The following is a 22,819-nucleotide window of genomic DNA, read 5'->3' as shown; positions in this document are numbered from 1 at the left end:
GAAGCAGTGTTTTCTAATCATCAATTAGCCTTCTGAGCCAATGAGCAAACACATTGTACCATTAGAACACTGGAGTGATAGTTGCTGGAAATGGGCCTCTATACACCTATGTAGATTTTGCACCAAAAACCAGACATTTGCAGCTAGAATACTCATTTATCACATTAGCAGTGTATTTCTTTAAAGTTAAGACTAGTTTAAAGTTATCTTCATTGAAAAGTACGGTGCTTTTCCTTCAAAAATAAGGACATTTCAATGTGACGCCAAATTGTTGAACCATAGTGTACATGGACAGCAAACAGAAGTCATCATTAACTTTATGAAGCTGGCCAGCATTAGAGACTCGTAGACTCACTCACTGGTATATGATCATTTATAACGGTATTCTGCGTCTGCTCCCCTCATACCTCTGTGAGTACATTCAACCAAGAGCGGCTGGAAAGTATTCTCTACGTTCTCAAGAGTCTTTGCTTCTGTCTGTACCTAGTGTCCGCACTGAAGCTGGAAAGACAGCTTTTCAATACTCTGCCCCCACAGCATGGAACAATCTTCAGAAAGTCCGATTGGACATTTTAAACGACTGCTCAAAGGTTTGGAAATTAGATCTATGGTTTGTAACGGTTTTATGAATTTCTATAGATAGATGTAATTGTAAACTGTAATGTAAATTGTAATGTAATCTTTTGCCGCTGTCTTGGCCAGGACTCCCTTGAAAAAGAGATTGTTAATCTCAATGGGACTTTTCCTGGTTAAATAAAGGAATAAATAAAAATAAAAAAAATGAAGTTAAACGTTACTGGTCCAGCTGAAAACTGTCCTTTTCGAATCGATGAGTGAACATACGGTATATCTCCAAAGCAAATCCTCCCTCTTGGTAGAGCTAAAGCCATCTTGGAAAACAGTTATCCTACAGCTGAAGAGGTGATGAATCTTAAGAGTCTCCTAATCCTAGATGAGTGAATACCTCCCTCCACTCAGACAAATAAATGAGAGAATCACGCACTCGCCTTTTGGCAATCCCAACTCAACTGATGAGTTGAGGCTAAGGCAATAAAAGCGACTGCCATGTAAAGCTAAGGAGGGATTATTTTGACACCATCCACTCAAACAACAGGGGACTTAAAGTTCTCTTTTTAGTCTTTATCTCTTTCCTTTCTCTTTCTATCTCTGAAGCTCTTACACTGGTCTCCATGGGGATTTAAGCTGAGGAGGAAAGAAAGGAAGGGATAAGGTGTGAGATTGTGACAAGTTTCTTTTTTCTCTCCATTTGTGAGATAAAATACATGTGTGGGTAGTGTGTGCAACACCACTGTGACTTGAGTGGCCTTCAGTGGGCTCATTCATAAAGCTAGCCTACACACCAGAGGGGCACGAGCAAACAACTGAGGTTGATAAAAATCTACTGGGAGGAAGGCAGAAAAAAAAAGAGGCCGGAAAGAAAGGAATAAACGAATTAAGCCAGATAAAGCCTTGTTTTTATTGCACTCAAGAGACTTACGGCCGATGCAGGAGCAAAAAAAAAACATGAAAAGCTTCAAAAAGCTGAGTCACTTACTGAAGGTTGTAGTACAGCAATAGAAATTCTATCACAGAAACAACTTCGCTTAGATTAAAGCATCTCGGAAAACACCAGTGACATTGATTTCTGTAACTGCAGCCACTCCTCAAGTCCAATAACCTTCTGGTTTCTTTAGTTAGTGTCGTGCCTCTGGCCCCAATCCCACAATCCGCTCTGATGTTCAGGTTTGAAGTGAAGCCCTCACCTCAACGATACGGGCAAAAACATAAAACTCTTGGCAAATCCTGGGGGTTATAACTGAAGAACACTTTAAAGAGAAAAGACGCTGGAAGGAATAACTTGGCTAATTTGAACACAATCTGACATTTTCTACAGAATAGTAAATGTTGCCTTGTTTGAATATATCCCAGCATTTTCTCCAGCGCTCCTTATTAAACCCTATCCTTTCATCTCCCCATTAACTGGTCTGTCAGACTGACTGTTTGCTGGACTGCTTAAAGCAATGACATGTTTACCTCCAGTCAGATTCCCATTTAGATCCCTGAAGAAGAGGAAGGAGGTGAGTGTGCATGTGTGTCCTGGTCTCTTAACAATGGAAGCTGGCTGCTGCTGTTTTTTTTTAACCATAACCTGAACTGCTAACGGCTTTTCACACTAAAACAAAACAGATGAAGCAAATAAATTAAAGATTAAGGTATCTTTTCTTATAGAAAACAACTTCTTGATCACTGAACAATCACTGTTTTTACGTGTAGTTCAAACCAAAATGAATTACACATTTAGTTTTAAAGTATTCCTTTAAAAAAAAATTATAATAATAATAAGTTTGTGTGGAAGTAATAATTAGGAGAAGCTTAAACCGAGTCTTGACTTAGATCTGAATTTAAGGAGACCCTTGGAGCTCATCACCAAAGGTAAATCATAAAAAACATGATACAAGCTGTGAAAGGACTGAAAGGTGACAGCTAATGAATTAACAACATCAAAGAGCCATATTTGTTTTTCAAAATAAAAGTGGAATAAACCATTATTATTCAGAATACCAGTATTATCTTCTCTTCACTTACTTAAACAAGCTTTGGTCTTTATTTAGAAATGAGGAAAACATTTTAAATCAGGAATTATTCTATCATCTTTTCAATAGTTTATACTGATGTCAAACATTATATTTTAGACATTATATTGATTACAGAGCCTTTAAAAATATGTTGACATAGAAAATATTTACATTTGTCATCAGAGCTACAAGGACTGATTCATACCAATGCCAGGTTCCTCTTTTCAAGAGCTACAAGGACGTTTTCCACAGCATTTCCCTTTCTTGACAAATATAACAGGGATGGATATGGTGAAGTTAGAAAGAAATGGTTCAGCAGTTAAAAGTGTTTGTGTAGTAAAATGGGATTCACTCCTAGTCAGGCCAGACCCCTTTAGTTTGGCATCTAAGTGAGAACTTGGATTTCAGACGTCTTGGTCATGACTCTTCAAAAAAAGTAACCCGTTATGGTTACAAGTTACCTTACAGAAAAGGTAACTGGTTTAAGTAACTATTAAAAATGCAGTTCTGATCTAAAATGTCAACAAATGTGAGTAAATCTCCCGTCATTGAAACTTTTAAATCTGGGCTGCACAATATATTGTCTGAGGACTGCAATTAGAGCTGAAGCAGTTGGATTAATCGTGATTAAGTAATTTAGTGATGGATTGATCGTTAACTGGAGGACAGAGACTGTAAAACATGCCTTTAGCTGACAGAGTGACTCACTTAGAGCAGTAATTATACCAGGATTGTAAAAAATAAATAAACATTTTGCATTTAAGATAAAAAAAAAAGTTGTATCTGTCAATATACGTAGATAAGTTTTAGTTTCATCTGGTCTAATTTCATGAAAAGTCTACTTTAAGGAACCTTTGGCTATCAGATTAATTGACTAGTCAAAAACATAATCGACACATTAATCGATTTGCAAAATAATCATTAGTTGCAGCCCTAATTGCAATCACAATGTACATGTGCACAGAGGTCACATCGCAGGTCCTGTAATGCAGGAGATAGACTATGCAGATGCGCTCTATTTCAATTTCAATCATCATATTTCTTATTCAGTTTGGCATGGAGAAACTTTTGCACTCAAAGAAAAATTCACATTGGCATTAACAAAACAATAAATGCTCAGGTCTAGCACAATGAAAGCAAGCATTAAAAGAAAAAATAATTCAAAGGGGGAAAAAAAAAAGCCTTGCAGCACTCACAAAGAGACAAGATCACAGCAGTTTAATTTCCAATAATGCGGGAAAAATTCTAAAGTCATCTGACGAAAATTCCTGTTTTTTTTTTCATATCGCAGCATATATTGCAGTGTTACAGAAAAATAAAAATGTTGTTTAGCCCTGCTTTTCATACACATTAGTTTAAGTAAATTCCACCATCTAATTTAAAATGGACAAAATATCTGAAAACATTAAACATTAATCTAGCAGGGGTCTCTAACCCTGTTCCTCAAAATCTACTGTCCTGCAGGTTTTAGATGCATCCCTGCTACAACGGCTGCATCAAAACAATGGCTTATTACCAGGCCTTTGCCAAACCTGATGGCATGCTGAAGAGATGTCATTTGAATTAGCTATGTTGGACAAGGGATGCATCTGAAATCTGCAGGACAGTAGATCTCCAGGACCAGGGTTGGAGACCCTTTAGTATATGTGGTGCCCTTCTACAGCCTTCTGGCTGTAGAAGGGTGAAACAATGCGAGCTGCTTCACTGGATTAAAGCTGCCTGTAAGCAATGTGGATAATATCTACACTTTACATTGCCTTTAACTGTAGAAAGCAGAAAACTATTTAAATTAACATCACTTTGCTTGTTTCCTGTTTCTCTCAGTCTGTGTGTGCAATGTGCTGTGAACCCACCTCACGCTTCCTCAGCCAGTCAGCATCACGTATAGCTCACTTCACTGGGAGAAGGTCTCTGCTTTTCCTGTGCACTAAAGAGACAAACAAAAGAAAAGCTCTAAAAAGCTGCTCTCTCCACAGTACAGACTGCACTATATTATAAGTCACATCATTGTGTTGCTAAAAGGAGGAAAGCAATTAGTTTGATTAGTTAGTAATTAAAAAACGAATGCTGTTGTTCAAAACCTAATGAAGAAAATATTATGGATGCTGTTCATTTCACTTAAAAAAAGTCTAAGTTGATTAAAAAGACTTTCAGTGGTTCAAACTGTAGAAAAGCCAGGTGCATTTTTATTTAATCCAACCAAAATTAATCTATACAATTCCTAAAGATATGAAGCAGGTCTATGCAGAGCTGAAGGAAGCATAAATTGCCAAGAAGTTTGCATGAAACGGCAATAAATGGCATCACATATGGAGCTGAATTATGGATTTTCTGAAATCACATACACTATGTAAACCACACAGCCAGTCTAGCGGAAACACATTTATACGTGCATGTCACAGTCTCATAAAAATGTCTGTAGGCAAATAATTCGGTTTTTGCTTTAACAGCAGTTTCTTCTAAGCTCACTCCTCAACATGCTGAAGCAGCTACACATTTTCACACCAGAAACCTGCTTTTACCGGCGCAGAGACAAAGACGCGTGCATTACCCATGCAGATGAAGAGAGCTTAGGTGATTTATTAGATGCAAGTGATGTGTGCAAGTACATATGAACGTCTGCCATTCTGACACACAGCTTTAAAACATCACTCAAACATCAGTGCGTTAACACTTTGCTGTCACACACAGGAACGGCTTACCACCCTCTCACAAAGGAACCGTTTCATACAAGCCACATTAAGCAAAAACCCACCCACCGATGCTCCCACTCTGGCAGAGGCAGCAAACATTCAGACGGCGTGGTATAATAGGAGAACATGCAGCATGAAGATGGCACTAAAGCAGCTGGACCTGACTAGTGACAACACACCCATTCATCACTGTGGCCCCTGGAGACTTTACATCCCTTCACTCAGAAGAGCACGCGCACACAAACGCAGCTGTGTTACGATCGGCGTACAACGGCCCGTGTCAGCTTCGCGACCAGTCGAATGGGGCTACTTGTGCGATATATTATTCATCTGCATGCGAGCACATGACAGCGTCTCTGCTAGGAGAGATAAGGAGCGTCTTTATTTCAAATATTCACTGAACGTGTCCAGGAGTGTGTTCATCCAATCATCTATTAAATGACCCATTTATTTAAAAAAAAAAAAAAAAAAAAAGGGGGGGGGGGGGGGGGGGGGGGGGTGCTTGGAAAGGAAGGTACAAGATTTCAGGAGTGGAGGCAATTAAGGAATCACTTAACAGAAGGAGAAAAGAAAGAAAGTGTAACAGATGTGAAAATGTTGCGCCTTATCTTTATCATATTTACTTTATGGTTTTAAAAATCTGAATCTAAGAAAATCTCAGCGTTCGTCCCTTTTGTTCAGCCCAACAGAGCACAGGATATGCACCAAGACCGACAGCAATCACAGCAGGCTTTTTTCCATCTCCTCAACAACACAAACACACACAGCAGGTACAACAAATCTACTCTTGAGTTGAATAAGTTGTTGAAAAAAAAAAGAAACGCTAAATAAAACAGTGTCAGGCTGCAATGAAAATTGTACGGCAATTTCTGTGCTCATCCCCATTTCAAGCTGATTACATACGTCATCAGATGGGCAACGAACAAAAGAAGAGATGAAGTCGGTTAAATTACAACTGGAGATGCATTTAATACTACATTCAATAAATGTTACAATCTGTTTTTGTTTCCATGAGCAAAAGCACTGAGCAAACGACACTCGGTTTAAAAGCTTCAGTATTTTATAGCTAAAAAGAAAGAAGAGTAAGATCATGTAATCAGTAAAATACCTGACTTAAAAAAGGACCTTCTGGATAATATGGTTGTTACTATACAGTAGAAAGAATTAGACTCATTAGACCTCGCTGAGAAACCATTAAAAGTCCTTAATGTATAAACATTTGTTAATTAAAGACTTCCTTTTTTCAGAGGAGAGTACGATTTAGGACATAAATGACAAAAGAAACAGATTTAAAACAAGACTCTCAATCCTTCAGTCTCAAGTCTTTGTTAATCTCAAGCACTTTCTGGCATTTTATAATGAATTGTGTGGAATTTATCTCAAACTAAAGGTAACTGATATCAAAGTCAATTAAGGTGAAATGTTTAGTTATGACAACTGCTACTATGAGTAAACTTACCGTATTTTCACGACTATAAGGCGCACTTAAACGTCTTTTTTTCCCCTCAAAATGTGCGGTGCGCCCTTTGGTGCGGTGCGCCTTATGTGTGTTGTAACTGCGACTTTTGAGACCACCTCATTGAGGAGATGATGAAAGAGTGGCTGAATGTAAGGAGACCAGGTGTTTTTTTTCCACTCATCATCATCGCTGTTAATATGTAACTCCATGCGTGCCCATCTCACAGCTGATGTGAAAAACATGGGGAAACAAATTAACGCTGTGCTCGCTGTTCAACCGCTCGACATCAGTGTGAACCGGACCCAGCAGGTGCAGCAGAAGCAGCGAGTTTACATGCAAAGTCAATGGTTGACGCGCGTATAGGTGCAGCAAAAGGTCCTGCAGCGCGTTTTGAGCAGCAGGAGCGTTTAAGCATCTGATGCACCGCCAACGTGCTGCTGCTGCTCGAGATGGAAAAATTGAAGTTTTGTTGCTGGACGCGCCGCATCAACCAATCAGAGAAGCTGATCTGGGAGCTGACAGCGAGACAGACACATCGCTCTGATGACAAATGATATTAACGCAAATGAAAAGGAAAGCGTGGTTGAGGCAGGTGTATGTGAGGAGAACAGGTGTTTTTTTCCACGCATCACCATCACCAGTTAATCTGTGACTCCATGCGTGCCCATCTCACAGCCGATGAGAAAAACATGGTGAATCAAATGAACGCTGTGCTCGCCGTTATCTCGGGAGGTCTGATAAAGGAACTTCAACCCTCGACATCGGTGTGAAGCGGCCGTTCAAAGTAAGGCTGCGAGCGGCGTGGGAGCGATGGATGACAGACGGAGACCACAGTTTCAGGATAAGTGGAAGGCAGCGCCGGGCAAGTTACGCCACCGTTTGCGGATGGATTGTAGATGGACTAACGTGTCTGCTGGCTCTGTTGTTCAAGCTTTTGCAAAAGCCGGCATTATTTCTGAGGAGCCGCGCTGCACGGAAAGTGACTGACAGCGAAGAAGGGAAATTGGCATGTCTGATTAGCGCAGCTGTTTAATTCAGAAACAGAGGATGATGACTTTGATGGGTTTGATTAATACTTTGTAATAAATACATGAATAAAGCACAATCATACTCAGTTTTGCTCCCGCTCTATTTTTCTACCTGAAAACTTAATTCAACAGCAGCCTCTGGGCGGGTCTCCTCCTCTTCACAGCGGCTGCTGGCAGGTGTTTTTTCATCTAAATAATCTTAATCTTGCAGCTATATTTGCTGTGATCAGTGGGAATAAAGTAGTTTTAATATGTTTTTAAGTGAGAAAGTCCACCTGAAAACTTCATAATTGCAGTCAGTTCATCCAGATTATCTATTTCTGTCGGAGGCGCTCAGACCCCCACATACCAGCGGTGCGCCGACAGTAGAAATCCCTTCAACAGCAGCCTCTAGGCTGGGCAGCCTCCGGGTTCACCGCAGCTGCTGGCAGGTGTTTTTCATCTAAATAATTTTAACTGCAGGCACCAGGATACCGGTAATAAAAGCGAACAAATTCCGTCGGCAGGTTTCAGGATTTTAAGTTAATTTAGGAGTAATCACAGCGCTGTGTCATCTGCGATGTGTCTGTCTCACGGCCAGCACCCAGGTTTGATTAATACTTTGTAATAAATACATGAATAAAGCACAGTCATACTCAGTTTTGCCCCCGCTGTATTTTTAAATACGCAGTAGAGGTATTTAAAGGTAGTAGAGGACATGTACCTGTATATAAAAAACGCGCCCTATAGTCCGGTGCGCCTTATGTGTGTGTTAAATACAGAAATGGGACACATAACTGAGAGTGCGCCTTTTAGTACGGTGCGCCTTATGGTCGTGAAAATACGGTAAAGTGTATGCAGCCGAAAGGGTCTCAATATTCACAAACTATATGATCCACACATGCACAAGGCAATCAACACATGCAAAGAATATGATCTTATCCTGTGCATGGGTTAATATTTGCAAAATAATAACTGTAAATATTAATGGGTTTATAGTGCCCGCTTTATAAGGCCGTCTTAGTCATACACATTTCAGTCACTACCAGCTTTGTAAAAATCTGTTGATTTTTTTTTTACGATCATAGCAGTCACATTGGCTATGTTCACACTGCAGGCCTTGATGCTCAATTCCGATTTTTTGTGAAATCCGATTTTTTTTTTTTGCGTTGCCGTTCACATTTTCAAATATATGCGACTTGTATGTGATCTCCTGTGTGAAGTGCAGTCATACAGCTTAAGTGTCCCGCATGCGCAGTAGAGGACACAATGACGTCACGGCCAGCGTGCTCTGTGTTTACGGAATTAAACATGGATGGTAGCGCTGGGGCTCATCTAGCGATCTTTCCAAACCATAAAAAAAGTCTTTTCGATATGGTTAAACATAAATACTGCTCTCCACATCACCGTCTGCCATGGTTGTTGTGTTTCTTGCCGCTTCTTCATAGCAAGACCCAGAATAGTGACCTTTGTCGGGTATTAATGGCGTTCAGGTCGGATGGATGTGACCTGGCCGTTCAGACACAGGTTGCATTTGAAAAGATCAGATTCGTATCGGATTCAGGACCACATAGCCAAGTGGCCTGGGTTGGATAGGGAAAAAATCGGATCTGTGTTGTTAAGACTGCCATGAAAAGATAAGATCCAGGTCGCATATGGGCAAAAAAAAAATCGGATTTGGGTCACTTCAGGCTGCAGTGTGAACATAGCCATTTTGTTACCACAGAAATGTAATACATAGATTTTTTTTTAAATAATGACCATTGAACATATTTTTCTTACTGCATAACTTGTTTTCACAAAGTTGTCGGTTACAAGCATGCGTTGGCTCCTTTAGTTTGTAATAATCAAATATCAGTTTGTATCCAATAGAAAGAATCTCCTTATAGGGGTGTAATCCATTAAAATGTATTTTTCTTCTGTCAAAAATGTAGAAATAAAAGCTATAAATCTTTTTCTAAGAACATAGAATGCCACTGGAGTTTCTGGTCGCTATGTTGGGTGTTTTTTTGTTTGTTTTTTTAGGTCTCGTATCTTGTTTTTTTCGAACAAGTGAACACTTGTCTATCAGGTTGAATTGAGTAAAATAAACAGCTTCTATTTTTGAAAATGAGTGACATGTGGTGGCAGCCAATCAGTAGGGCTATAAAACGATAGGGGGGGACATATGATCAGCGTCCATGTGTGTAAGATTGGAGAGCCACTTAATCAACAGATATCAGCTCATGCTGTGAGACACTTGCTTTTCAAGAAACAGTAATCTCGAAGGAAAATGTTGTTCCTACAAAATAAGAAAAAAAATGTTATAATAGAAAAACCCTTTATTGTCCCACAATGGGCATGGTCCAATAAATGTCACATGCATATAACCTAATTTATATGTGGACAAATGGACCAATTTCACAGAAAAAATATACATCTACAGGATCAACCTATCTCGTCAGATTAAAGTAAACATTTGCACAGGTTGTCAACAACAGGGACAACATATAATGAAAATTACAAATGCGTAGTATGATGAATTCCCAGACAGTTGCATTTAGAAAGTTTTTTTAACAAAACAAAATCTTTAAACACATTTGAATGGTTTAAGTTGTGTAACAGGTACAGTGTAGAGATGTTTATCACTAAAAACTGGAAGACCTGCACTTCCTGTGAATCCACTTGCAAACATGTGGGAGGAGAGATGTACAGCACTTTTAATAGGAGAGGCCATTTTGAGGCAGGTGATTAAAACAAAGGCCATATCTTTCCATTTTTTTTATATTGTGTTCCATTTATTATAAAAAGAAAATGTTTAGTATGCTGTGTCCGTTTAATGAGGGTCACCATAAGTCTTTTCATACGGATCTTCTATATCGGAAATTCTGACTTGTTTTTCCAGATCTTTCTTTATAATAAGCTTTAGTAGAAATCAACTACTAAAGATTTCTTTAAGGCCAATGTGATACAACATATTTGAAATTAGTCTAAACGACTCCAGACGTTTGCTGCAGATTTCCTTTCGGCACAATAAAAAAATATATATATATAAAATATATACATATATAAACAAAAAAAATAAATAAATAATGGATAGCAAAAGGAGGGAGCACATCTGCGGAATGTACTAGTTAATCTGCTGATGCCAATATGTAAAAAAAAAAAAAAAAAAAAAAAACTCTCTAAGCTAATAAATGTACAGTTTTTAAAATTCCAACTTCTTAACAACTGGTAAGATTCTAAAAGGTTTAGTAAAGGTATAGAAAACCAAAAGATCCGACAGGAATGATGTTCACACTGCTGATTCAGTCAAACACAATAATTTACTGAAAGGTGTGAGTTCAATTAGAGGGAGTGATTGAGTGACAAAGATAGGTGTGAAACAGGTGGAACTTTAAGGTTCAAGGCAACTGTTGCTGCAAATGCTGGCTGTACATTTATCCCTGAAAGGCAAGAGACTTTTCAGAAGTAGAGCCTTCTTTCATTAAGAAGTTAATAAAAGAGGGAAAAACCTAATGAAGTGTAGAAAATGATAGACTGATCAGCTGAAATGGTACAGAATGCTGTAAGATGGCAGCCACAACCAGAAAGGCCAGGAAGAAAAATCAACTTTGTGAATGGATTGGAGAATAATCAATACAGCAAAGGCTCAGCCAATCATCAGCTTCAGGAGGATTAGAGAAGATCTAAGATTTCCTGTAAGCACTGTTACAACCAGATAACGTCTATGTGAAGCTAAGCTACCAGCAAAAAGCCCTGCAACTAGTCTCATTGTTAAATAAAATGCATGTGCTGAAGCAGCTACGATTTGCCAAGAACGCATTGACTGGCCTAAAAAGAAATGGTGTAATATTTTGTCGAGTGACGAGAGTCAGACGTCCTGCAAACACTGAATTGAAGCTGCAGTGCACAGTGAGAATGGTGACTGATGGTGTGAAGAATGGCGTATGTTTTTCATACTGTTTTATTGCTCCTATTTATCACATACCAGGGATCATTGATCAGTTTAAGACTGGGTACATCAGAATACTAGAAGAAGTCTTGTTGCTATATGCTGAAGAAAAAATTCAATCAAGACGATGAGCAAAAACACACCAGCAAGCATAGAAACCTGTGGGCTGACAAATAAAAAAAAAACGCTGTTCATGAGGCAAAAACAAGAGATGCAAAGGAAATGTAGTAAAATTGTCCTGAGCTGCAGTAGCTGATGCCCGGTGACAAAAGCTAGTCAACTGCATTTACCACGCATGTGAAGAAACCATGTTTATGCAACTAAATATTCATTTATGATTCTCAGGAAAGTTAAAATGCATTTCTTAGTCTAAACATACATTCTGAGTTTGCAAAGAAAGGTGTCAAAACTGCAATTTTCTTAACATACTTCTTTACTTTTTCTGACATATTCAATTCAAAAAGATCTTTTACATTTTTTGCTTTGAATCAGAATATGCAGCGTCTCCAATTAATTTGCATTCATTGAAGTGGAATTTCTTTATAGAATTTTGAGATTTAATCACCTTTTTAGAAACTTACTGCTATCATTATCAGCATAACTGTACATCAGATATCAAGGGTGGGGGACAACTCCTCAAAGGGGGCTAAGAAAACATTCAGCTCCAACTGAATACTTTCAGCCAAAAGTAATTTCTTATCGCTGTTCACACTTCAGACTCACCTGGAGACAAAGCTGTGAAACAGCTCATCCCTTCAAGCTGATAAAGTGATAACAGCAGGGAGCTGCTCACAGAAGAGTAGTAACACAAAAAATGTGCAATTTAGAAAAAAAATATCCTAAGGAATAGAAACTCTTATATGGAGAATTTGTTTTGCATCGTTTCTCCTTATGCTCTTCATGGACCACGCCCATCTCTAAGCAGCCCTTTAGACTGAATTTTAAAAGTATTTAATGATCCTGAATCCCATAGGTTTACAGGAAGGAAATATTGCATACTTTAGAAAAAGCTATTAAAGCCCTCTGTGGATGTATAAAAGCAGGGCATAGCAGGGACTTTGGGATTCGTCATGTCAGGGTTTTAAAGCTTTTTTTTTTCTCTTTTATTTCACGGCTGAAACAGAAATGCTGCACCGTCCGTGTTGACGTGTGTTTGCGGATACGCACGTAACTGCGCACAATAGAAAGTCGGCCGGTGAATGGTGGGGGCCAGCAGACGAGCAGGTGCTGTGGTAGAGGAAGATATGGCTTCTGTCCACCTCAGCATTTCTAAACACTCACAGTTATCTTCCCTCTCCACAGGAGGAGAGGTCATTTCTTTCTTCTTTTCTCCTCATCCTCGCCATCCGCTTCTCATTTCCCCCCCCATCTGCTTCAGCTCTTCTCTTCACTCCCATTTATCCACTTGCAACCTCCTTTTACATCTCTCCACCTTAAGTTTTCTTAAATAATTTTTTCAGCACTCTCTTGCTTTAGTACTCCACCCTTCTCTCCATCCCCACCTTCCTCCGCTCCTCGTCGCCTCCTGTGCTCTCAGCGGAACAGTCCATTCAGCAACTAAACAAAGCTGCCTCCAGCATCACACACAGGCTAATCAAGCAAAACCAGGATGCAGCAGCCCTCAGTTCCACTCAGCAGCACCATGATACTGGCCAGCCAGGAGAACCTGAGGGATTTCGTCTCAAAGGTGGAATAAATATGCTCAGGACAGTACCACCCCACCCCAATAAGAGCTATTTACTGCTCCCATCCCAGCCAATCTTTGCATTTGCATTAAATCTAAACCATGCAAGGGATGGAGATGACAGTCCAACTGACTGGAAGCGCTACAGGTTAAAATGAGGTGGGATGGAGGCACTTAAAGAGGGCAAACAGGAAAAGGCAGGAAGATGATGTGGTGAAGAAAATTATCTGACAGTCTGTCAACTACAAGGCTTCGCTTTTATAACGCTGATGAAACCAAACAATGGTCAGCTGCAATCGTCTCCTGAGCAGAAGGTGTAGGTTTTTCCAGACAGCATGCAAGCATCCCTTCTGTGAAGCAAAGGAACTCGTGACCCAATAACATATCAAAGATAGCAGTTGTGTAAGATGCACAGAAGTAAGCGAAATGCAAGTCCACAGGGGGCTCGACTGGTTCTGAATCCCTCATCTACCTCAAGAAACAATGCTTTGAAAAGCTTATATATTTGCTTTCTTTTTTGTCACATTGAAATCGACATTTTAATATCAGAAAAGAATCTCTAAGGGTTAAATTACTTCTAAAAAGCGTTGTTAATGTTCAGGTAAAAGGTTGGAGCCAATAGTCACACCATGGTGGAGAAGTAGAGCTTACATTACTAAAATAAGAAAAATGTCTTCAATCTTGAAGCAAATGATGGACTCTGCAAAAACAAGGGCAGGGATGTAAGAAGGAAGAAGTCCTGCAGAGCGTATTAAATCTTCCCCAGATTCTCAGTCTAACTTTAAACGTCTCCATTTTGCCTAAAGTAACATATGCTGCCACAAGTACAGCAACCCACGCTGCTTTTGATTAACTTCACTGAACTGTTGATTTAGTCTTGCAGCTCTCTCTGAGCAAGAACAGCTAACCATGTATGAAAGGAATATTTGAAACTGCAATCCTGAGAGGAAGCTGTGCATTTCATTTCAATGATATACACACAGTTTATATGTATATATATATATATATATATTTAAGGCTACGTTCACACTGCAGGCCTTGATGCTCAATTTCGATTTTTTTTTGTGAAATCCGATTTTTTTTTGTGTTGCCCTTCATATTTCCAAATATATGCGACTTTTTTTTGATCTCCAGTGTGAACTGCTGTCATACAACACAACTGTCCCGCATGCGCAGTAGAGGATGCAATGACGTCACATGCCAGCGTGCTCTATGTTTACGGAAGTAAACATGGATGGTAGTACCGGCTCGCATCTAGCTGTCTTTTCCAACCAAAGCAACTCAATCTTTTCAATATGGTTAAACATAAATACTGCTCTCCACATCACCATCTGCCATGATTGTTGTTTTTCTTGCCGCTTCTGCATAGCAAGACACACAGAATAGTGACCTTTGTCGGGTATTAATGACGTTCAGGTCGGATGAATCCGACCTGGCCGTTCGGACACAGGTCGCATTTGAAAAGATCAGATTGGTAACGGATTCAGGACCACATAGCCAAGTGGCCTGGGTCGGATTGGAAAAAATCGGATCTGTGTTGTTCAGACTGCCATGAAAAGCTCAGATCCAGGTCGCATACGGGCAAAAAAATCGGATTTGGGACATTTCAGGCTGCAGTGTGAACGTAGCCAAAGAATAATTTAATATTATACAAACACATACTTTAAGGATCAACATATTCAAGCTGCAGTCCGGAATATGCAAAGCAACAAAGTCAGCATAAACAATCACATCCAGAATAAAAAAATAAGAAAAAAAATATTTATCAGCAAACTTTACTCTGGATAAAACATTTGGAAGTATTTTAGACAAGACTGTTTCAACTGTCTGCCAGCAACAAGCTGATATATGTGCTGTCACAGTTATATTCCTATAGCAAATATCTATATCTATAGCAAGCATCAAAGGGCTGTGTAATGCATTGCTGTATTATTCATCTGTATTTAAATCTTCTGAGTTTCTAAAACATTGCAGAGGTAATTGAATAAAACTAACAGGTGTGCAGACTGAAGGGCGTGCTGTGAAACATGTACCAGGGATGAAAGCAAATGCTGCAACTACAGACTGCAGAAACTGATTAAAATAACTTCAGACTAATAGAAAAACTAGTGAAACATTAGACTACTCCCAAAATGGCAATTATTTTCAGTCCTACTGCAAAGTTTAACAAATGGCAAAAACACAGCATAACACAGTCATATTAATTACATGGAGCAGTGAAACAATGCTCCCCTGTTGAAATAATATTTCACTAAGAACTAATACACCACAGCTTAAAACAAAAACAACCTTTTATTAAGCAGGCTAAATGCTGGTATTTTGGTTTTTACTTTATACTTTGAAAATATTTTTTCAGCAAACTTAGAATTGACATTTTTCATCGCAATGAAATAAATTAAGCAGAAATGAATGTGGTTGTGAAATAAACAAGTTAACCTGCTCTGACAATGAACTGGCAACTTTGAAACTGAAAAAAATCTTCCGAACAATAAAGACACATTTCATGGGCATTTATGGTTTACTCCTGCCAACAAGCTAATTCTCCTACTCATTTCCAGTTAAATAAGATCATTGTTTATTTAAGTTTGATAGCAATGGTATTTAAAATGGTACATTCAGATTTATATCTCAGGAAAGAAGCTGGTTTATTAATATGTCACCCAGCTACGATATTCAATTGGGAGGATGACAATAAAATGGCCTAATCTTACAGCGGGCAGAATATTTTCATAATTTGTTGAGTCCATGAGACGGGAAATTAAAGAAGTGTAGAAAGACACGTACATGCCATAGGTGCACAGGTCCACTCGGACCAAACGAATCAGAAACCTCAACCAACAAGGCTGAAAAAGCTCATTGTGACATAGCATGGCTTTTCTTTACACTAAGTGTTGGGAAGGTGGATTTAAATTATTTTTAACATTCTGAAATAGCCTGTAGATGCAGGTAAAATGTTGGTATGGTATTGGCATAAAGCCGGCCACACAATTTTTACCGTTTTGCATGGGTTAGGGGGGTACTGATTTCTTCAGCCACACCTCAGACCAGTTGCATCACCAACCTTTCATCCAACCCACCACCACTCACTCTCTGCAAGTCGCTACTGGAAGTTCTTAGAAACCAACAAGAATCACAGCCATTTGTGTGGCTTATATCAGAAAAAGAGGAAATCCTATATTGCTGAGATTTCAAATAATAGGGGGGTTGTCCCAATCCAATACTGATATCCAAATTTCATCCGATATCAGCAAAAAAAGATCCTAAATCTCCAATATAAAAAAGCCAGAAGAAACATAATTCAAATATATCTGCTTCTGTTTAAAGTTTCTGTAACCTGGATTCTAGATGGGTCAGATGTTCTCATACCTATTGTTGTCGACTATTTTTCTATGTTTGAATAAAATCGCTTGATCAAACATTTAGAAATGTTCCACACTCAAACTAAGTCATAAAAGTTGTATAATTTGTGCCGATTTCGAATCAGGTCAATGTCAGTATTGGTCAATACTCAAAGGTACCCTATTGGTATCAGAAATTAAAAAGCTGCATCAGAACATCCCTAAAGAGGATACAACAGAAATTAATAAAATATAGTATTTGCTACAAATCTATGGCTGCGGTTTATCCAGATGGTTAAAGAGCAAGACTTTCAGGTTTAAGTAGGCACAGAGAGTGCTATTTTTTGTTTTTTTTTTGCTATGTCTTATTCAGATAGTCACAGCTGGTCATTTAATATACCATAATTTTCGGACTATAAGCCGCGACTTATTCCCCATTTTTTTCCCTCGGGAATGCGGAGGTCCTTCGGAAGCAGACTTCTACCGCGAGTGGTACGAGACAGAACGACAGCGAGAAAGACGGACATTGCGAGCGCAAGACAGTTTGTGTTAAACATAAAAAACCTCCGGCTTATAGTCCGGTGCGGCTTGTATATGCACAAATCATGCAATTTAGCTTTTGCGGCTTATATTCGGGTGTGGCTAATAGTCCGAAAATTACTGTAAGCGGTTATTTAAAAATGGTATGAAGAAATGCCAACTACACTGTGATGTAAGGGTATCTGTGAAGCCAGGATAAAAACCGTGAATTGTGTTGTTATGCTGTCACCATGCAATGTGAGCGCATGAAGGGGAGTGGCGGCCTAGTGGTTACGGCATATAGCTTGGAATCCAGAGGTTTTGAGTTCGAGCCCCACTCCCACAGACTGCCACTCTGGGTCTCTGAGCAAGACCCTTAACCCCCGATGGCTCCCCAGGCGCCTCACGATGGCAACCCACTGCTCTGCAAGGTGAAGTATGAAAAGCACAGGTAAATGTCTCCAATGTGAGATCAATAAAGTTCAATTATCATGATGAATATTCCAAAAAAATATCAAATATCCCAAAAAAAATACTACTCAGGCAGTACAACACCAACTCCTTTCTTTTCAAGCGTTTCGGTGAACAGGTGCAAAAACAGTAACCCATATTAATGGTAGCTAGCTAGTTATAGTGAGTTTTCCACTTTATGTACACACAGAAATGCATACTGGGTACCAGGAACACATTTAAGATAAAGGCTATATATTCGTATATTATAGATTATCATTTACCCACATTTTTGGACTCCCTTCTTTTTTTTTTTATCTTACCGTTCACATCAATCTTTGTAAGCTTTCATATCTCAGCCTCTACATATACATAAAGAGAGGCATCCAGGCCACTTAATCTACGAAGCAAGATAGACAAACTACTTAGCCAGAAATCTTTGTATTTAATTCACCCTAGAAATGATATCCTATCAAATGTTGCGTCCATGGAGACACCTGCGATTGCAACGTTGCACACACTCCTACTGCGAAGACGACAATTATGCATATTGTGCAGCTTTAATGTAAAACAGAGCAAAGTCATTCGGCGGTCAGTTTGAATCAAGTAAAATTAAGGAATTCAAAACATTTTCTGCAAATATTGTGTTGTACTTTTCTTTTTTTAGCCAACCTGCTGTTCAGAAAAGAGTAAATATATTCTCTACTCAAAGCAAGAATCCCTGACAACATTTGAAAAAAGCCAGCACACCCAAAGCCTCTAAAGAGTATCTAAATTAGATTACAACAAGGACCAGGCAGAGCTTCCCAATCCTTTGTCTCGGGCATGTTGTTCCTTTTTAAACATCTAGCCTCCAGTTAGGACTAGGAGTCGCTGCAACACAGAGATAGTGCCCACAATTAGCCGTTTAGTTAGTAACACAACGATTTTTAAATGCAAATCAAAATCCAAGATCTTTAACATAGTAGCATCATTTTCTGTGCTGCTTGAATTTCTCAAAGCTCTAAAACTAAATCTGCTTTAACAGAAACAGTAGAAACTATACTGATGAACAAGCAAATAGAGGCATTTCTGGCTTGCATTTCAAGGTGGTCATGTTGGCCAGACCAACTGTTTGGTTTCCATGGAAGACATAACGACGTTAAAAGGAAAGAGTAGGATAGTACGAGTTGAAAGTGTGGTAAGGGGAGGAGTGAGAGCTGTGGCAGACAGTGAAGAAGACGGCACGGTGAAGAGGCAGGGAGCACACGTAATGGTGTGGCATAGAGGAGAGTGTGATGCTAGGATGGGATTTGAGTCTTTAACTTCATTAGTTCTGCCTCAGTCTGGGGTCTGTAGATTATGTCTAATTAAGCAGCTTAACATGGCTTAAAATGCACCACACAGAAAGCACAAGAGCCTTATCTGTCAACCTGCTCAAACGATTCTCCACTCCTCCTTTCATTGCCGTGGCAGGCTAACATAAATTCCCTTGCATGGCCTTTATGCTGGAGCGATTAGAGGATTTGACATCAGTGTGAGCTGGATAAAAGGCAGCTGCAACATTAGCAGAGAGGGCTTTGGAGTGAGCATGTGTGGCAGGGAGAAAGGCAGATGCTTCATTGCAGGATGCAAGGGTTGACATGGGAAGGTGGGCCTCGACACAGAACTCCTCCCGAGATGTACAATTAAATTAGTGTTAGCACTAAAACTGCCATATGTGGACCATACAGCCTATTAGAGGGTGTTAGACGATATCATTAACCAACCAACAGTAACAGGGCAGATGGAGATCCCTAACCAACATGTCCACATTACACCAAAAAGGTCAACATATTTACTGGAGGTAGAGTTTGTTGCACCCAAACCACACACACAAGTATTAAACCAATTAAGTGATTTACAAGCTTATCGTCTCTATTTTACAAAAGGAAATCCATCAAAAATAGGGATGCCCCAAAAATTCGGCCATTGAAAATCTATGTCAGAAAATGACCGAACAGTTCGTTTTCGGTGTAAAGCCTATATACATTTAACGCAAGGAATGATCATGCAACAAACAGCACATCCAGCAAGGGGGAAAAGGTTCGCAACCCAACAGCATGGCCAGTATGCAGAAACGTTCAAGCTCATACAAAAAAAGGGACTGAAGCAAGAGATCACAGGTGGCGGAGCAGAGTAAGACTGCAACTAACGATTATTTTACACATCGATTAATCTGNGGCTACGTTCACACTGCAGGCCTTGATGCTCAATTTAGATTTTTTTGTGAAATCTGATTTTTTTTGTGTGTCGCCATTCATATTTCCAAATATATGCGACTTTTTTTGTGATCTCCAGTGTGAACTGCGGTCATACAACACAACTGTCCCGCATGCGCAGTAGAGGATGCAATGACGTCACAGGCCAGCGTGCTCTATGTCTCTACGGAAGTAAACATGGATGGTAGTACCGGCGCGCATTTAGCGGTCTTTTCCAACCATAAAAACTCAATCTTTTCAATATGTTTAAACATAAATACTGCTCTCTGTATCATCGTCTGCCACGGTTGTTGTTTTTCTTGCCGCTTCTGCGTAGCAAGACCCAGAATAGTGACCTTTGTCTGGTATTAATGACGTTCAGGTCGGATGAATCCGACCTGGCCGTTCAGACACAGGCCGATTTGAAAAGATCGGATTCATATCAGATTCAGGACCACATAACCAAGTGGTCTGGGTCACATTGGAAAAAAATCGTGTTGTTCAGACTGCCATGCAAAGATCAGATCAAGGTCGCATACAGGCAAAAAAAATGGATTTGGGTCACTTCAGGCTGCAGTCTGAACGTAGCCAAAGAATCATTTAATTTTATACAAACACATACTTTAAGGATTAACATATTCAAGCTGCAGTCCGGAATATGCAAAGCAACAAAGTCAGCATAAACAATCACATCCAGAACAAAAAAAATAAGAAAAAAAATTTTATTAGCAAACTTTACTCTGGATAAAACATTTGGAAGTATTTTAGACAAGACTGTTTCAACTGTCTGCCAGCAACAAGCTGATATATGTGCTGTCACAGTTATATTCCTATAGCAAATATCTATATCTATAGCAAGCATCAAAGGGCTGTGTAATGCATTGCTGTATTATTCATCTGTATTTAAATCTTCTGAGTTTCTAAAACATTGCAGAGGTAATTGAATAAAACTAACAGGTGTGCAGACTGAAGGGCGTGCTGTGAAACATGTACCAGGGATGAAAGCAAATGCTGCAACTACAGACTGCAGAAACTGATTAAAATAACTTCAGACTAATAGAAAAACTAGTGAAACATTAGACTACTCCCAAAATGGCAATTATTTTCAGTCCTACTGCAAAGTTTAACAAATGGCAAAAACACAGCATAACACAGTCATATTAATTACATGGAGCAGTGAAACAATGCTCCCCTGTTGAAATAATATTTCACTAAGAACTAATACACCACAGCTTAAAACAAAAACAACCTTTTATTAAGCAGGCTAAATGCTGGTATTTTGGTTTTTACTTTATACTTTGAAAATATTTTTTCAGCAAACTTAGAATTGACATTTTTCATCGCAATGAAATAAATTAAGCAGAAATGAATGTGGTTGTGAAATAAACAAGTTAACCTGCTCTGACAATGAACTGGCAACTTTGAAACTGAAAAAAATCTTCCGAACAATAAAGACACATTTCATGGGCATTTATGGTTTACTCCTGCCAACAAGCTAATTCTCCTACTCATTTCCAGTTAAATAAGATCATTGTTTATTTAAGTTTGATAGCAATGGTATTTAAAATGGTACATTCAGATTTATATCTCAGGAAAGAAGCTGGTTTATTAATATGTCACCCAGCTACGATATTCAATTGGGAGGATGACAATAAAATGGCCTAATCTTACAGCAGGCAGAATATTTTCATAATTTGTTGAGTCCAAGAGATGGGAAGTTAAAGACGTGTAGAAAGACACGTACATGCCATAGGTGCACAGGTCCACTCGGACCAAACGACTCAGAAACCTCAGCCAACAAGGCTGAAAAAGCTCATTGTGACATAGCATGGCTTTTCTTTACACTAAGTGTTGGGAAGGTGGATTTAAATTATTTTTAACATTCTGAAATAGCCTGTAGATGCAGGTAAAATGTTGGTATGGTATTGGCATAAAGCCGGCCACACAATTTTTACCGTTTTGCATGGGTTAGGGGGGTACTGATTTCTTCAGCCACACCTCAGACCAGTTGCATCACCAACCTTTCATCCAACCCACCACCACTCACTCTCTGCAAGTCGCTACTGGAAGTTCTTAGAAACCAACAAGAATCACAGCCATTTGTGTGGCTTATATCAGAAAAAGAGGAAATCCTATATTGCTGAGATTTCAAATAATAGGGGGGTTGTCCCAATCCAATACTGATATCCAAATTTCATCCGATATCAGCAAAAAAAGATCCTAAATCTCCAATATAAAAAAGCCAGAAGAAACATAATTCAAATATATCTGCTTCTGTTTAAAGTTTCTGTAACCTGGATTCTAGATGGGTCAGATGTTCTCATACCTATTGTTGTCGACTATTTTTCTATGTTTGAATAAAATCGCTTGATCAAACATTTAGAAATGTTCCACACTCAAACTAAGTCATAAAAGTTGTATAATTTGTGCCGATTTCGAATCAGGTCAATGTCAGTATTGGTCAATACTCAAAGGTACCCTATTGGTATCAGAAATTAAAAAGCTGCATCAGAACATCCCTAAAGAGGATACAACAGAAATTAATAAAATATAGTATTTGCTACAAATCTATGGCTGCGGTTTATCCAGATGGTTAAAGAGCAAGACTTTCAGGTTTAAGTAGGCACAGAGAGTGCTATTTTTTGTTTTTTTTTTGCTATGTCTTATTCAGATAGTCACAGCTGGTCATTTAATATACCATAATTTTCGGACTATAAGCCGCGACTTATTCCCCATTTTTTTCCCTCGGGAATGCGGAGGTCCTTCGGAAGCAGACTTCTACCGCGAGTGGTACGAGACAGAACGACAGCGAGAAAGACGGACATTGCGAGCGCAAGACAGTTTGTGTTAAACATAAAAAACCTCCGGCTTATAGTCCGGTGCGGCTTGTATATGCACAAATCATGCAATTTAGCTTTTGCGGCTTATATTCGGGTGTGG

The 22,819-nt window shown here is 39.1% G+C and overlaps 1 protein-coding gene across 1 annotated transcript in view; it reads right to left on the bottom strand.

The window, feature by feature from the left end:
* Positions 1-22,819, bottom strand: part of arhgap35 (Rho GTPase activating protein 35) — a 103,911-nt gene that overhangs the window by 58,726 nt on the left and 22,366 nt on the right. The window contains exon 2 of the mRNA XM_015389621.1: positions 4,430-4,503. The gene's annotated coding sequence lies outside the window, so the exon portion shown is untranslated. The remainder of the gene's footprint in view (positions 1-4,429; positions 4,504-22,819) is intronic.

Source organism: Cyprinodon variegatus, unplaced genomic scaffold (assembly GCF_000732505.1).
Source record: "Cyprinodon variegatus isolate N-32 unplaced genomic scaffold, C_variegatus-1.0 Scaffold468, whole genome shotgun sequence".
NCBI classification, from domain to species: domain Eukaryota; kingdom Metazoa; phylum Chordata; class Actinopteri; order Cyprinodontiformes; family Cyprinodontidae; genus Cyprinodon; species Cyprinodon variegatus.
This window is presented reverse-complemented; position numbering and strand designations above follow the sequence as displayed.